Genomic DNA, 15,820 nt, shown 5'->3' on the forward strand with positions numbered 1-15,820 from the left:
GAACCTGGACTGGCATCTCGTTTCATACCTGATATTTTACATGTTTCAATGCCATTCTCCCAAATCTTCCCACCCTCTCCCTCTCCCACAGAGTCCATAAGACTGTTCTATACATCACTGTCTCTTTTGCTGTCTCGTACACAGGGTTATTGTTACCATCTTTTTAAATTCCATATATATGCGTTAGTATACTGTATTGGTGTTTTTCCTTCTGGCTTACTTCACTCTGTATAATAGGCTCCAGTTTCATCCACCTCATTAGAACTGATTCAAATGTATTCTTTTTAATGGCTGAGTAATACTCTATTGTGTATATGTACCACAGCTTTCTTATCCATTCTTCTGCTGATGGACATCTAGGTTGCTTCCATGTCCTGGCTATTATAAACAGTGCTGCGATGAACATTGGGGTACACGTGTCTCTTTCCCTTCTGGTTTCCTCAGTGTGTATGCCCAGCAGTGGGATTGCTGGATCATAAGGCAGTTCTATTTCCAGTTTTTTAAGGAATCTCCACACTGTTCTCCATAGTGGCTGTATTATATTTTATGAGAGCATCAAAACAAGAGGTATCTAGGAAGAACCTTTAAGGAAAGATGTGAAAGACCTGCACAATAGGCACTACAAAATATTGCTGAGAATGGTTAAATCAAATTGAAAAATAGAATTATACCATGTTCATTTTGATTTTCAAATGTTAAACCAACCTAGCCTTCCTTGTAGGAAACCTTCATAGTCATGATGTATTAACCCTTTATGTGTTTCTGGATAAATTTCTTTAAATTTTATTAAATATTTTTGTTTTATGTTCATGGTTTGTGCTTCACTTATAAAACTCATATTTTGATATCTGGGTTACACTAATCTCATAAAATGGTTTTATGGGAAAAATTTAATTCTTCTGTGGTTTCCAAAAGAAATCGTGTATGGTTGGTGCTATTTTATTTGTTCTTTAAACGTTTGATAAAATTAAACTTAGAGGGTATCTGGAAATGGTCTTTTTATTGTGTGAAGATTTCTAATAATTTAATTTCTTAAGGGCTATTCAGATTATCTGCATCTTCTCATGTCAGTCACACTGATTTATATCTTTCAAGGAATTTGCCCATTTCATCTGATTTATCAACTTTATTGGTGTGAAGTATTCCTAATATTCCTTTACCATTTTGCTTCTTTAATATTTTATGGCATCAAAGATGATGTCATCTTTTATTTTAAATGCTGGTAACTTACTTTGTTTTGTTTTTTATTTTTGGTCAGTCTAGTTAAAAGGGTTATAACATTTCTTATATTTTCAGGAAACTAATATTTGCTTATATTTATTTATTGTAACATTTGTCTATTTCCTATTTCATTGACTTCTGCTGCTGCTGCTAAGTCACTTCAGTTGTGTCCGACTTTGTGCGACCCCATAGACGGCAGCCCACCAGGCTTCCTCGTCCCTGGGATTCTCCAGGCAAGAACACTGGAGTGGGTTGCCATTTCCTTCTCCAATGCATGAAAGTGAAAAGTGAAAGTGAAGTCGCTCAGTCATGTCTGACTCTTAGTGACCCCATGGACTGCAGCCTACCAGGCTCCCCTGTCCATGGGATTTTCCAGGCAAGAGTACTAGAGTGGGTTGGCATTGCCTTCTCCATCATTGACTTCTATTCTGCTTTCTTTTCTTTCATCATTTTACTTATATTGGTTTAAAATTGCTTTTCTTTGCTTAGTTTCCTAAGGAGAAAGTTCAGACATACGGCTTTATACTTTCTCCCCTTTGTGATAGAAGCATTTACAGCATTAAATTTACCACAAAGCACTGTTTTATTTATAGCTCACAAATTTTCAAGTGATGTATTTCATTATCATTCAGTTTTAAATATTTTAAAATTTACCTTGAATTTAAGATTTTAAGTCAGCATTTAACACAAGATTAAATTTCCACTAAGTACAGAAATTAGACTACATCCTCAACCCAACTTTTCTAGCTTTAGGAACTATTACATAGGTATGTAAACTGCAACAACCCTAATGGAATGTAATTCTTCCATGTCTATCTCTAGAGCCTTAAAAATATTAAAGTCCTTTGAACTAATTATCTTAGTACCATCCTTTGTAAGTAATATGAAAGAAAAAGCATTACGCATAAATCCATTCATGCAGAGTTACAGACATTTTAGAAAACCCCAAACAGTCAATATATCCAAAAAGAAGGACATGATTGTTGAATTACAAACTCAAAAAATGACATATTTGCACTGGTAAATGAATATTTATCAAGAGTTTATAGTAAGATAGGAAAATGCCTATATTATAATATCTAGGGTAAATCTGTATATAGAAATATGTATACCTACTAAAATAATTTCTTTGACCTATGTTATTTATGTTTGGCTTAATTTCCAAATATTTGAGGACTTTCTGTATATTGTATACTATTTTCTAGTTTAAGTTCATTGTGGTCACAGTGCATATTCTGTATGATTTTACTTTTTTAAATTTATAAAGCTATGTTTTATGACTCAACATATGGCCTACTTCAGTTACACACTGACTTGTAAAGAATGTGCATTCTGCTGTTATACAGGTGCTGCATTCTATAAATATCAGTTAGGCTAAATTAACTGGTAATGTTCATATTTATTTTCTTACTGATTTTTGTCTATTTCTGTTGATTTACTGAGAGAGGTATGTAAAGATATAAATTTTAGGTGGTATGTTCAGTTATGTCTTCATATACCATCAGTTTTTGCTTCATATACCTTGAATCTCTGTTAATGGATATACACATATTTAAGACTATTATGTCTTCTCCCTGAACTGAACCCATTATCATTATAAAATGTCCCTTTTTATCTCTGGTCCTTGTTTTAAGGACCACTTTGTTGCCTACAAAGCCACATGAGTAGGTTTGCATGTGTAATATTTCCCATCTTTTACTCTGAACTTTTATGTATCTTTATATTTAAAAATATAAGCAACACATAGCTTGATCCTTATTTTTTATCTAGTCTGATATTCTCTAACTCTAAATTAGAATCTTAATCCACTTTCAGTTAATGAGTTATTGACATGATTGGCTTTAAGTCTACCATTTTTCTATTTGTGTTTATTACTTGACTACATTTCAGTATCGGATTCCCTGGTGGCTCAGACAGTAAAGCGTCTGCCCACAATGCAGGAGACCCAGGTTTGATCCCTGGGTTGAGAAGATTCCCTGGAGAAGGAAATGGCAACCCACTCCAGTACTCTTGCCTAGAAAATTCCATGGATGGAGGAGCCTGGTGGGCTACAGTCCATGAGGTTGCAGAGAGTCAGATAACCTGAGCAAATTCACTTCACTCACATTTCAGTATTACATTTGACTTCCTTGATTAGCTTTTTTTTTTTTTAAATTTATTTATTTACTTTAATTGGAGGCTAATTACTTTACAATATTTTGGTGGTTTTTGCCATACATTGACATGAATCAGCCATGGGTGGACATGTGTCCCCCATCCCGAACCCCCCTTCCTCCTCCCTCCCCATCCCATCCCTCTGGGTTGTCCCAGAGCACTGGCTTTGAGTGCCCTGTTTCATCAAACTTGGACTGGTGATCTCTTTCACATATGATAAAATATATGTTTCAATGCTATTCTCTCAAATTATCCCACCCTTGTCTTCTCCCACAGAGTTCCCAAAAGTTCCCAAAAGAACTCCCACAGAGTTCTCCCAAAAGTCTGTTCTTTATATGTGTCTCTTTTGCTGTCTCACAAATATGGTCATCATTACCGTCTTTCTAAATTCCATATATATATGTTAATATACTGTATTGGTGTTTTACTTTCTGACTTACTTCAATCCATTTAATAGGCTCCAGTTTTATCCACCTCATTAGAACTGATTCAAATATGTTCTTTTTAATAGCTGAGTAATACTCCATTGTGTATATGTACCACAGCTTTCTTATCCATTCATCTGCTGATGGACATCTAGGTTGCTTCCATGTCCTGGCTATTATAAACAGTGCTGTGATGAACATTGGGGTACACATGTCTCTTTCAATTCTGGTTCCCTTGGTGTGTATGCCCAGCAGTGGGATTGCTGGGTCATAAGGCAGTTCTATTTCCAGTTTTTTTAAGGAATCTCTACACTGTTCTCCATAGTGGCTGTACTAGTTTGCATTCCCACCAAGAGTGTAAGAGAGTTCCCTTTTCTCCACACCCTCTCCAGTATTTATTGTTTGTAGACTTTTTGATAGCAGCCATTCTGACCAGCATGAGATGGTACGTCATTGCGGTTTTGATTTGCATTTCTCTGATAATGAGTGATGTTGAGCATCTTTTCATGTGTTTGTTAGCCATCTGTATGTCTTCTTTGGAGAAATGTCTATTTTGTTTTTTGGCCCATTTTTTGATTGGGTCATTTATTTTTTCTGGTATTGAGCTGCATGAGCTATTTGTATATTCTGAGATTAATTCTTTTTCATTTGCTTCATCTGCTACTATTTTCTCCCATTCTGAATGCTGTCTTTTCACCTTGATTATAGTTTCCTTCATTGTGCAAAAGCTTTTAAGTTTAATTAGGCCCCATTTGTTTATTTTTGCTTTTATTTCCATTACTCTGGGAGGTGGGTCATAGAGGATCCTGCTGTGATTTATGTCAGAGAGTGTTTTGCCTATGTTTTCCTCTAGGAGTTTTATAGTTTCTGGTCTTATGTTTAGATCTTTAATCCATTTTGAGTTTATTTTTGTGTATGGTGTTAGAAAGTGTTCTAGTTTCATTCTTTTACAAGTGGTTGACCAGTTTTCCCAGCACCAGTTTTTAAAGACATTGTCTTTTCTCCAGTGTATATTCTTGCCTCCTTTGTCAAAGATAAGGTGTCCATAGGTGCGGGGATTTATCTCCGGGCTTTCTATTTTGTTCCATTGATCTATATTTCTGTCTTTGTGCCAGTACCATACTGTCTTGATGACTGTGACTTTGTAGTAGAGCCTGAAGTCAGGCAGGTTGATTCCTCCAGTTCCATTCTTCTTAAGATTGCTTTGGCTATTCGAGGTTTTTTGTATTTCCATACAAATTGTGAAATTATTTGTTGTAGCTCTGTGAAAAATACCGTTGGTGGCTTGATAGGGATTGCATTGAATCTATAGATTGCTTTGGGTAGTATATTCATTTTCACTATATTGATTCTTCCGATCCATGAACATGGTATATTTCTCCATCTATTAGTGTCCTCTATGATTTCTTTCACCAGTGTTTTATAGTTTTCTATATATAGGTCTTTTATTTCTTTAGGTAGATATATTCCTAAGTCTTTTATTCTTTTTGTTGCAATGGTGAATTGAATTGTTTCCTTAATTTCTCTTTCTATTTTCTCATTAATAGTGTATAGGAATGCAAGGGATTTCTGTGTGTTGATGTTATATCCAGCAACTTTACTATATTAATTGATTAGCTCTAGTAATTTTCTGGTGGAGTTTTTAGGGTTTTCTATGTAGAGGATAATGTCATCTACAAACAGTGAGAGTTTACTTCTTCTTTTCCAATCTGGATTCCTTTTATTTCTTTTTATGCTCTGATTGCTGAGGCCAAAACTTCCAAAATTATGTTTAATAGTAGTGGTGAAAGTGGGCACCCTTGTCTTGTTCCTGACTTTAGGGGAAATGCTTTCAATTTTTCACCATTGAGGATAATTTTTGCTGTGGGTTTGTCATATATAGCTTTTATTATGTTGAGGTATGTTCCTTCTATTTCAAGATTAAATTCTTAAAGGTACAAAATTGATAACAAATACCAAAAAGCAAGGATTAAAAATCTAGAGTACTTTCAAAAATACAATACTAAAAACACAAAGAAAATGAATCACAAAAATTATTAAAATATATATATATGAACTTTGCTTTAAAAATAGGGTCTTTTTTGGCAAGGTAATAGTAGGTTATAAAATGAAAATTAAAGGAGTAATAGAGAACTTAAGTTTTAAAAACAATTAAAAAGTTAAAATAGTAAAAATGTACCTAGGAATTTCTCTGGAGCTGTTGTGGGCAGTGTGGGGTCAGTTCAGTTTCATATAGTTCCTTGTTTCAGCTTGTACTTGTTCTCAAGGTCTATAGGCTCCCTCCAGTGCTTAGTCAATGTTAACTATAAGGTTTTAATCTGTGGTACCTGTCACTTCCAGAGCAGTTCCCTCTTTGTTTATTTTGACTTCCTCTGTTTGCAAGTCTCTGCTGCTACTGCTACTGCTGCTGCTGCTAAGTCGCTTCAGTCGTGCCCGACTCTGTGCGACCCCAGACACAGCAGCTCACCAGGCTCCCCCGTCCCTGGGATTCTCTAGGCAAGAACATTGGAGTGGGTTGCCATTTCCTTCTCCAGTGCATGAAAGTGAGAAGTGAAAGTGAAGCCACTCAGTCGTGTCTGACTCTTAGTGACCCCATGGACTGCAGCCCACCAGGCTCCTCTATCCATGGGATTTTCCAGGCAAGAGTACTGGAGTGGGGTGCCATTGCAAGTCTCTAGGGTGTCTAATTTCTGCCCTGGCACAAGAGGGCAAAGGTGGTCACTTATTTAGGCTCACTTGTTCAGTTGTGTTGTGGGGAGGGAGGAACATTGCAAACAAATATTGCTGGCACGTATGGGGAGTGCTTGCAGTGTATGGATCACACTGGGTTTGCCCCAGCTCACAGCGGCATGTGCTTTTCGGGTCTACCCTGCTCAGGCTCCACGGTGCTCTGCAAGGCACTGTCCAAAGCAGGCCCTGCATTTTGTGCACTTCCCAGGTCTAAGCTGCTTGGGCTCAGGTTCTTGGGTACTCCACAAGGGCACAGACTCAGTTTGGCATGTGTTAGGTGCCCTTCCCAGCTTATTCTTCTTTGGTACCCTGTTCTACAAATCAACCTATTTCATCAGCCTTGAATTCCTATATATACCACTTTAGCTCATCAAGATCTCAGATTTCTGCTTGGGAACCACCTCTCTTCTTCATTTTCAAGAAATTAACTTCAAGCAGAAATGTGGGGTGGTGGTGGCAATCATCACATATATTTTTCTTTTCTCAGGGATGACAAGTCATATGCCTCCTGTTTTCCAATGACTGAAAATAACTTACTCATGTATTTTGTCTAGTTTGAGAGTTGTTTACAACTGTAAGGCTAGTCTGGTACCAAGTACTCTCTCATGATTACAAAAACCTGTTATTTAAAGTAGTTGATGTTAACTAAATCCAACTTCTATTTATTTTATAGTCCTTAAAACAAGTCAAGAGCATATGTGAGCAACTAAAATTTCAAGGACTAATAAGATGATGAAGCATGTAATTAATCTACTACACTAATAAATTCTACTATGAAACCATATATTGGCATTTAAGCTTGAATTTTGACTTTGGCATGATAATATTTGAAACTCTTTCAAGGAAGAATTTTTAAAAGGTGACCCAACAGCTTTCTATAGATTGAATATTGGAAGTAGTGTTTTTTTCCATTTGGAAGCATTGATTTCTTCCTTGCATTGATTTTTATGTAATGCACTGATTGACGTGGCTGCCTTAGGATAGTAAGTCTGTTGCGTTTCATTTTTTATCATCTCCAAACATCTTGATTCAAGCCTTAGAGTCATTGATTGATTATAGTGTTGGTGTCCTGAACATTGCAATGGGTTGTTTTTGTTTTAAAATTTAACCCCTGTAGGTAAAGTGAAGAAGAGGGGTCTATTATTTTTTATCCTGCTTCACATGCTTACTTGGTGACAGTTTATTCAGATTCCTGTAATTGGTGATTTGTGGTTCTTTAGGCAAGTAGTGAAAGTTAATCTTTCTTATCTATCTCTTTCCTATTAATAGAGGCAAAAAAGTTTTCAGGAAGCAGAGAGCTCCCTCACTTTCCCCAGGTCTCACTGGCATGTAGAGTCATTCAGGCTTCAGTATGTCACACAACAAGGCTCTGAAGCGTTAACCACGTTGTTGGACTGTCATTAGCACACCAACCAAGTGGAACAAGAGCTGACCTGAGGATTGTGTTAGTCCTTCAATTGTGTCCAACTCTTTGCAACCCCACAGACTGTAGCCTGCAAGGGTCCTCTGTCCATGGAATTCTCCAGGCAAGAATACTGGAGTGGGTAGACATTCCCTTCTCCAGGGGATCTTTCTGACCCAGGGATGAAACCCAGGTCTCCTGCATTGCAGGCAGATTCTTTACTGTCTGAGCCACCAGGGACTTGATCTCAAAGATTATTGAAATAGAAAACTTGTAGGTATCCCCCCTCATGCTCTTTAGTTCTACTTTGTCGCTGCCAAGGATTCGTTTCCTTTGTTTAGAGGAGAGGACTACTTCCTCAGCCTCTCACTAGCCACACATCTAAGACTGGTTATTTCTTAGGTCTAATATATAGAGCATCTCAGTTTTTATTCTCTTATTGAAGTAACTAGGAAGAGATGTGGAAATATACACATTATAATTATTACAATGTTTATTATACTTTTAGAATAGTTCCTAAAATCATTGACTTGCCATACTTGTCAGTCTGTTATTTTCTCTATCCTTTAAGGCTGCTGAAGCTACATTTCTTTAAAGAGTAGTTCCCAACTCAGACTTTCTCCTGAGTTAATCTGCTTGAATTACTGACATTTTGGTGTATTTTAATATGGGAATTCAAAAAGGGATGTTTTTTCTTTTCAGTTTTATTTAAAAAAATATTTATTTATTTTTGGCGGTGCTGGGTCTTTGGCGATGCTGCATGCTGCGGGCTTTCTCTAGTTGCGGCATGCAGGCTTCAGTAGATTCTGTGTGAATAGGCTCTGTAGTCGTGGTGCACAGGCTCTGTTGCCTTGCAGCATGTGGAGTCTTCCCAGACCAGGGATCGAACCCACGTCCCCTGCATTGCCAGGCAGATTCTTAACAACTGGACAACCAGGCAAGTCCTCAGTTTTCAATGTGAGTTAGATTTGTTACATAGTTGTACAAGAAATTGTACTATGTATTTAATGTTAAAAATGCTCTAAGATAATGTTCAGGATCAATTGTTAGAATATGTTTATTTGCTTTTAGAATTGTGTTTTCTAATCCCATGTATGAGTAATCCACAAATATGAGAAGCTCGTGCCTCCATCTATTTTGTGGTGTCCTTAACTCCCTGTCCTGGGATACACTCTTGGGAACAGCTTTGTATGGAAAATAGTGGAGTGGGTGGATTAAAGAATTCCTCTAATTTTCCACACTTAGAAATATGTGATCTGTCATACCCATTTGCCCTTTGGAGATCTTATAATGACTTGGCATCTGGAGGAAAGTAGAGATTTTCCTGAATCCTCCTGTCTTTTTACATTTCTCCCTCTTTCTACTATGAAGATTTGTTAGGACTCTTGCTTCAGACCAGAGGTTATCTAGTCTTTTAAAAAAATATTTCTAACCTGGAGTTGGTAACAATCTTTTTCTTCCTTCCTGCAAAGAAAGAAGACTCTTTAATAACAAAATAATGATAACTAAATTTAGTACAAATCAGACTTTACAATGGACTTTCTAATAAAATCCTCCCAGCAACTCTGGGAGGCAAGCACCATTTTCATCATCACAATTGTAGACAAGAAGAGAGTAGTTTGTAGCCATATGATAGGAGAGATTCATATGGAATGTAAAAAGGAGGATAGCTTGACAAATGAATGGAGAGTTTTGAAATTTTGAACATTAAATTTTGGTTTTGATTGAAGTAAGGAACCAGAAGGGATCTATGAAGTCCAGCTCAATAGGCTTAATTTTCATACATAGAGACTTAGACACAAGGTGCTAGAGGTCAAGGACTCGCTGCTCTCAGAACTGGAACAGGGCACCCTGTCTAGAAGAGCAGCCTCTAGGGCAGAGCTGAACGTTCACCTTCCCAACGAGTTGCTTCCTCTTAATTAATTCTCAGCACTTCTATCCAGACTCGATGTAGAAAGAAGGCCTCACTTGCTGAGGGTACAGTAAGGACCTGTCCTGAAGTCACCTTTAAGGTAGAGTTCAAGACCCTCATTAAAATGCATCTCTGTGGGATGGGAAGGGAAAGACATGTGGGCAGTAGGCTTCGTGAGCCCACTAGCATGAATTAGCTGGTCTAATTGGTGTACTGTCACTGTGCAGTCTGACTTCCAAGGTGACAGCTGGCTGGGCTGGAACCTTTTTATTGAGCAATCAAGGAAATGAAATGCTATAGAGCACAGAATTGGAGAAGATGAACCTAAATGGGGCACCATGATGGACAGTCCTGGAGAGTTCAGTGGGCATTGGACAACTGGATTTGGCAGGTTGGGAGGACTCCAGACTGCACTCAGTTCTGCACAGGACCAATTCTATCTGACTCTTTCAGTGTGACCCCAGGGGTTCACTGATCATTCATTCATTTATCAAATATCTGGACTTATTTTTTTTTTTCATGGAATTTCACTGAGTTCATTATAGTTAGAGGAGACTAATTAATGAATTAAGCCAATGTCACATTGTGTTCCAAATACAGAAAGGCCCTGGTGGCTCAGATGATAAAGAATCTGCCTGCAATGCGAGAGACCCAGGTTGGATCCCTGGGCTGGGAAGATCCCCTGGAGAACAAAATGGCAACCCACTCCAGTATTCTTGCCTGGAAAATGCCATGGACAAAGGAACCTGTTGGGCTACAATCCATGGGGTCACAGAGTTGGACACTACTGAATGACTAACACACACAATTACAGAAAGGCATAGTCATTGCGAAGGAAAGGCTAGACATTGAGAGAACCCAAAGGTGAAAGTGACATAGTTCTTGTCTTCAGAGTCTACAGTCTAGTACACAAATCAGTATTGAATACAATGAGATAAAAGGGAGGCAGAGATAGGTACTTAAAGGAGTATACAGAAAGCATTGTACAATCCACGAATGGAGAACTTTTGTGCAGGTGAGGAGGATTAGAGAAGGATCCATAGAAGAGGTGGCATTTGAACTGGCTCTTGAAAGGTTGAGAAGAATGTCATTCCCAAATTCATATCTGCATGCCACAAGTCTCCCTTGAGCCCTAACTCATAGGTATAACCGCCCTGCCCACTTTCTCATGCAAATATCAGATAAAGTATCTCATACCGAACGTGTTTATAATTAGACTTGTTTTTACCACTCCAAACTGGCTTGTCCCCCAGTTTTACTCATCTCCGTTCTTCCAATTGGACAGATCCTTGCTCTGCTCCTAAATCTACCCCTTTCATTTTTGGCCAAAGTCAAGCTTTATGCATGCAGTAGATGATTGCTTTGTGAGACTTAGATTTTTGATGTGTTGATGAGACTGATACCTGGCTAAAAGAGACTTGATAGTATGTATTTATCTTAACTTTTTATTCTGTATTGGGGTGTGGCTGATTAACAATGTTGTGATAGTTTCAGGTGAACTGCGCAGGGACTCAGCCACACATATACATGTATCTCTTCTCCCCCAAACTCCCCTCCCATCCAGGCTGCCACGTAACATTGAGCAGGGTTCCCTCTGCTATACAGTAGGTCATTCTTGGTTATCCATTTAAAATACAGCAGTGTGCACATGTCACCCCAAACTCCCTAACTATCCCTTCCCCTTGGCAGCTGTAAGTTTGTTCTGTATGTCTGTGAACACTAAATAGTATTTAAAAAGCTCTAATGAAAGATGACGTTTTCTGTTTGTAAGACAATCCACCTAGTGGAGTCTGTTTGATCTGTACCCATGACTTAAAACTTACTTATATTTTAGAGGAATGAATGCATTCATAAGATTTGTGTCACCCTTAATTAACCAAGTATGATCTCACTGTGCATTTTCATTTGATTTCACAGCAAGAACATTGACACAGATGTCTTTACTTTCCTTATTCTACAGATGAGAAAACTGAAGGAGAATGAGCGATTTACCTGTGATATTACAGGTCATTCATAGAAGAACCTAGGAGGTGGCTTGGAGCCTCTAGGCAATCAGTGGTTCAGTCCTAGGGAAGGGACAGGAGTAGATTACACTAGAGAAGAAGGTTGGGACTTATTTGTGGAGAGCCTTGAATGCCCCTCTTCAGGATTCTTCTGAAACTGGGATTTCCAGAATAGGACCAACTCTTTCCCGGAATATGCTAGGTAATCCACACAGGCACAGCAAAATACTAAGTTCTGTATTCAGACTTGAAAAACCTTTTCTTTCAAATTAATTATTTTTGTTAGTGTCTTATAATATGGTAGTGCATTTTCAGAGAAAGACAGGAATACACAAAAGCACATACTTATAGCTCAATTTTTTAATTGGTGAAGTGAAATTATACTTTTTGACCAAGACAGTTTCATGATGACTGCAGTTGCCTTGGGAAAATTAACTGTGGGTACCATAGCTGGGAACTCAAGATAGCCCCATGCCCAAGGGTTCTTGAGCATGCCAGTTGCTCTGGTTTGTATAGGAAACCAAGGTGAGATAATACAAGTAAAAGCACCCCAAGGATGTAAAATAAATCAAAAGCATGCCAAAAGATGCAAACAGAATTTGTCTTTAAAACCACCCAACAGCTGATTTTAGATTCTTGGAAACCAAGGTCTGTGTTAAAGGTTAAGAGGAGAATCTTCAAAAGAAAGATGAGCAACTTGACACTGATGCTGTGGAAACTTTTTCAGATCTGACTGAGCAGATTTGAACTTGTTTATTTACTTGGCATTCCTACTGTCTGTTCTAGAATCCTTAGAGCCTCATCTGTGGGAAAATAGAAACACTGTAGAAAGTGGAACTGGGTTTTGAAACACCTGAACGGGTTTTTAAGGCACCTTTACCTTTTTATATGGGATGGCATTTATCATTCTGCGGTCCAGCACTGATAAAACACGGGCAGGAAGGCGTGCAGTGAAGGAAATAGCCGGGTGAAGAAATTGACTACCCAAGCATTAATAAGTAGGAGGTTCCATTTGTTCTCAACCCCCCTCCAGCTTCAACATGTTTTTATGCCCAGCCAGAGAGGCGGCATTTTTCTGTTTTTCAGAACTGAGCTGAACCTGTGTTTCAGGAGCTCTGGCTTGAAAAGGTTTTATTCTATGAGGAACAAAGTGGCAAACTTTCTAATTTAGTTAAAATTCCTGTAACTTAAGAACCAGCTCAAAAGGATCTTGGTGCAGAACGGTCTGTTTGCCAGAGTGAGGACTCCACTGGCGTGACAACTATTTTTAGGGAGAATGCTGGCAGGCAGCATCCTAATGAAAGGCACAACAGAAGTAGCCTAAATGCTTTCCTGCTCTGTCCAACCTCGACTGGAGAGAAGGCCTTTTTTACAACCACATTTTTCTGAGTTCAAAGGTTTTATGTGTCTGTGCATATTGCATGTGCTTCAACCACTGCTAAGTTCCATGGAGAGGGAAAAAAACAGATACCATTTGCAAACCCACAGCTTAATGGTGAGTTGTTGGTCAGGAATGATCAGTTTTAGGGCTCGAGGAAGGGCATATTGAAGGTTATCAAATCTGAAGTGTAACCAAAGAAAATGCTGGGTAAACCTGAGTAAGGCAGGGAAATCAAGCCTTTTCATGGAGAAAATAATGTGTGTGTTTTTTTTTTTTGTTATGAATGCCTTTTTTGAAGGCAAGAGTTATTTTGTTAGAACAAGGGAGTCTACTTAAACAACAGGAATATAAACAGGACCTTCTTTTCTGTCTGCTGACAGTTTTGGGTTTCTTGTGGGAGAATTTTAGCTGGGAGAGTGGAGGGGAGCAGGAGCCCTGTGCTGGCTGGAGGTCAGGAGACCTGGCCTGGCTTGTCTATGTCAAGAAATGACTTTTGGGTTTGACCTTGAACCAGACCTTCTGCTCCCAGACCTGTTTCTGCTCCTGTAAGTGGTGCTTCTTCTGTGAAGTGGTACTTCATAGGCACACCTGAATCACCTCCCAGCTATAAGAATATGACTCTATACCTGTTGCTTTCCATGCTTCTCCTTTCCTCACTACACATGAGAATAATTCCTTTCTTCCAACAATGGAGCCTTGCTCTGGTTCGGCCCTGTGTTCTCCACTGTGGTGGGCAGATCAGCACCAAGTACCACCTTCCATGGAGTCTAACCCACATTTGTCCGTATGCTGTGATGTTATGTTACCTACCACTTAGAAAAAACTACACAACAGTTCTACCTATTGTTGTTATTGTTCAGTCGCTCAGTCGTGTTTGACTCTTTGCAACCCCATGGGCTGCAGCATGCCAGGCTTCCCTGTCCTTCACTAGCTACTAGAGCTTGAGGTCATTTCCATTGCATCAGTGATACCATCCAACCATCTTGTCCTCTGTTGTCCCCTTCTCCTCCTGCCCTCAATCTTTCCCAGCATCAGGGTCTTTTCCAGTAAGTTAGCTCTGTATATCAGGTGGCCAAAGTATTGGCACTTCAGCTTTAGCATCCAGTCCTTCCAATGAATATTCAGGACTGATTTCCTTTAGGATTGACTTGTTTGATCTCCTTGCAGTCCAAGGGGCTCTCAAGAGTTTTCTCCAACACCACAGTTCAAAAGCATCAATTCTTCGGCACTCAGCTATCTTTGTGGTCCAGCTCTCACATCCATACATGACTACTGGAAAAACCATAACTTTGACTATATGGACCTTTGTTGGCAAAATAATGTCTCTGCTTTTTCATACACTGTCTAGGTTTTTCATAGCTTTTATTCCAAGGAGGAAGTGTCTTTTAATTTTGTGGCTGCAGTCACCACCTGCAGTGATTTTGGAGCCCAAGAAAATAAAGTCTCTTATTATTTCCATTGTTTCCCCATCTATTGTCCATGAAGTAATGGGACCAGATGCTGTGATCTTAGTAGTTTGAGTGTTGAGTTTTAAGCCAGCTTTTTCACTCTCCTCTTTCACTCTCCTCTTTCAAGAGGCTCTTTAGTTCCTCTTCATTTTCTGTCATAACAGTGGTGTTGTGAGCATGTCTGAGGTTATTGATATTTCTCCTGGCAATCCAGCTTATGCCTCATCCAGCCCAGCATTTCATGTGATGTACACTGCATATAAGTTAAATAGGCAGGGTGATGATACACAGCCTTGTTGTACTCCTTTTCCAATTTTGTATAAGTCTGTTGTTCCATGTCTGGTTCTATTTCTTCTTGACCTGCATACAGGTTTCTCAGGAGGCAGGTAAGGTGGTCTGATATTCCCATTTCTTTAAGAACTTTCCACAGTTTATTGTGATCCACACAGTCAAAGGCTTTAGCATAGTCAATGAAGCAGAAGTAGATGTTTTTCTGGAATTCTCTTGCTTTTTCTACTTGGGTTGTCAGCTGTGGGATGCACCCTGAATTCAGAAACTGATAATAATGTACGCCTCTTTGATGCAATGTAGCCATTAAAGACAGTGTAGTGATTGGTAGAACAGGTAGTGGGGGACACACCAGAGAGATGAACATGGGAAGGATGTTTCTGAAAGTCTTTCCAAAGACTACTAGGTCTGTTGAGGGGATTGGTGGCATTAAAAGCCAGACTGCCTGCCATAGTTTTGTTCTCAGCTCTGCCACTTACTGGCTGTGTGACCCAAGACAAGTTTCTTCATGTCTTTGTAACTCAGTTTGCTCATCTGTGAAATGAGTGATGAGGATAGTAATTGCTTCATAGGAGTGTGGTAAGGATCATGTTAATGAATGAGTGTAAAGTATGTGGAACAGAGCCAGGCACTTAGTAAGCACCCCCTAAGTGTTCTGATTGATGTGGGTGTGACTGTATGGTCAATGGCTGGATCCCCCTCCAGGATGTGAGCTCTGGGAAAGCTGGGGACAGGCTTATTTGCTCTCTCATCGTAGTTCCTAGTGCCTGCCAGTACCTACTATATAATTAAGTGCTCAGTAAATATTTGTGAAAATGAATTTGCTCTTTATTATCTCCTAGGGCTTCCCAGGTGG

This window comes from Bos indicus x Bos taurus, chromosome 10 (assembly GCF_003369695.1).
Source record: "Bos indicus x Bos taurus breed Angus x Brahman F1 hybrid chromosome 10, Bos_hybrid_MaternalHap_v2.0, whole genome shotgun sequence".
Lineage (NCBI taxonomy): Eukaryota > Metazoa > Chordata > Mammalia > Artiodactyla > Bovidae > Bos > Bos indicus x Bos taurus.